The following is a 2,525-nucleotide window of genomic DNA, read 5'->3' as shown; positions in this document are numbered from 1 at the left end:
ATGTTTACTAATCATTAATACCTTTATGAGCAGTCATCTCAATGGCAAAATGTGTCCCAAAAGACCTGAATTTACCCTATTCACACATCTTTACTAATATCTTTACTAATAATTTATTATTCACTTGCATGTCAATGCATGTTAGTCAATCTAAAGTTGAAACTATTCATCATTTATAAATGTTTATAAACGATCACTAATCATTTAGTATCTTTATGGGCATTGGACTTTTAGCTAATGTAACAAGGTTTGTGTAAAGGGTGGCTGGTTAAGTTTAGCTAAATGCTTGCTAAAGACATAACGTTGTAATTTTGGTGCAAAAATTTTTTTGTTATTGCCTAAACACTCACATTATTATACTACTCTTCAGTATATCATTAAACAGGATATTCCTTGAATCAAAAATAAACAGGAGAAAACAAGTCTTTTTTTTTAAAGAAAATACTTCATTTATCAAAAATATATAATATAAACAGATTGAACCATGTTCCCTTATAATCAAATTGACCCCTGTACACTGTTTACCCTTTAACCAACCTTTAAACATACCCATACCACCAAACCCGTCCCTAACCCTACCCGGATCACACCTCAGTAGCAGCAAAAGTGTTGTGCATTAACTGTTAAATCTGTTAAACTGTTAAATCTGTTAAAATCATTTGTAAATTTGATTATTGAAAAGTGCTTGATCATATGGAATCATATGGATCACATGATCCTTCAGAAATCATTCTAATTGCTGATTTGCTGCTCAAGAAACATTTCTTATTATGTTCAATGTTGAAAACAGTTGTGATGCTAAATATTTTGTTGGAAACAGTGATACTTTTGTTCAGGATTCTTTGATGAATAAGATGTTCAAAAGAACATAATTTATTTGAAATAGATTGTAACCATGTAAAATTATTTACTGTCACTTTTGATCAATTTAATGCATCCTTGCTGAATAAAATAATTAAATTTACCAAAAAAAAAACAAAACAAAAAAAAACTTACTGACCCCAAACTTTCGAACGGTAGATATTGATACTTTGGTTAAGTTTTGGTTTAAAATTGACATCAATAATATTAGTGATAATGCTCATTATAAGTTTGGTTTTGCTGAAGTGATGCCTTACTGATGGGGCTGTAGTAGTACAGATAAAAAGTTGGAAAACACTGATCTCGTACATTCGGCTGTCCCACACATGCAGTATTTGTTTGGAACATTTTAGCTAAGATGTTAAAAAGCTTGTCTAATATTTTAACCAGTTAAAAGTGAACAACGCCTATGCATTGCTGGTTACTTGTTACAGTCCTAAACGGTTGCTTGGGCATATGCGTGTTTGATTTGATGCAAATGTTTTGCCCTGTGGTGAATCTAGCTGTACACAGGAGGCCTGGCATCCTGCAGATGTGTAAGCAGGATTAAACAGTGTTTGCAGAATTATGGGGCTGTTCCCTGCCCTGAGAATCCTGCGGAGAGAAAGAGAGAAGCCCATAGAAGAGCTTGGTACTGTCACTCTAGTGTGGTGATGAATGGGAGCAGAGCACTGTTTAATTGATCTACAAGCTGTGCTGGGCAGCGGGGAGGCCTGTGCCTTCAGGCAGAGCAACACTGTAAATGTAACGCTTGCATGCATGAGTCCTTGATGCCACTGCTCTTCTACTCTTGATTCTCTAGTCCCTGATTCTATCATGTTCTCCTCCTCATTTTAAAAATAGGTTTTTAGAGGACTTAAAAGTGAAGGCTTTTTAGCTCACTTAATTAATTTAAATAAATACTAAACTTAAAATGTCAAGTTAACATAACAAATCTACTTTCAGTCTAACAATTGCCAATTTAGATTAAGCACCTCTCTGAAGATTTCTTTAGTTGAATAAGCTTTAAAAGAGTTCTATTCAAATTGTTCTCCTAATTTAAATAGTTTTAACATTTTCATTGTGCTTTATCTTGCTTATACCACAAACAACATCAATACTTGGGGGGTCTGACTTCACAAAATAATAGGCCAATGTTACTAAATGTGAAAACAAAATCAACAGCAGTGTCACCGTTCCACCTGTGGGACGCTTGGCACTCTTTTTTTGTTGTCCTTTTTCTCTATCAAATCTTTTAGTAATCATCATAAAGTATATATCATTTGAAAGCTTAGAAGCCCAAGATTCATCCTCTGGAAACCATTTTGAAATCGGACATTGCGTTACCATAGAAATGGTACTTTAAAATCCTTTGGCGGTCTCCTCCCCCTTAGCGGGCGGTGTCAAGTGTCATATTATAAAATGCATTACGGTCTTTTAGAATCAAACCTTTTTATAATCTTGACAAAAAACATATCATACATATCATCGGAAAGGTCTGAGTCTCAGGATTCCATATTTGGTGGATATTTTGAGATAGAAGTAATATTGACAGAGAAATCTAGACATTTGTGACAGAAAAATGCATTTAAAAAAATTTAATGGAGTTTGAATGGCACCCGGTGGCTGTTTGTGGTATGACGCCCTAAATAAAATGTCACAGGAACCTCAATTTTTTTCATATC

Source organism: Sinocyclocheilus rhinocerous, unplaced genomic scaffold, assembly GCF_001515625.1.
Source record: "Sinocyclocheilus rhinocerous isolate Xijiao unplaced genomic scaffold, SAMN03320098_v1.1 scaffold1473, whole genome shotgun sequence".
NCBI classification, from domain to species: Eukaryota; Metazoa; Chordata; class Actinopteri; order Cypriniformes; family Cyprinidae; genus Sinocyclocheilus; species Sinocyclocheilus rhinocerous.
This window is presented reverse-complemented; position numbering follows the sequence as displayed.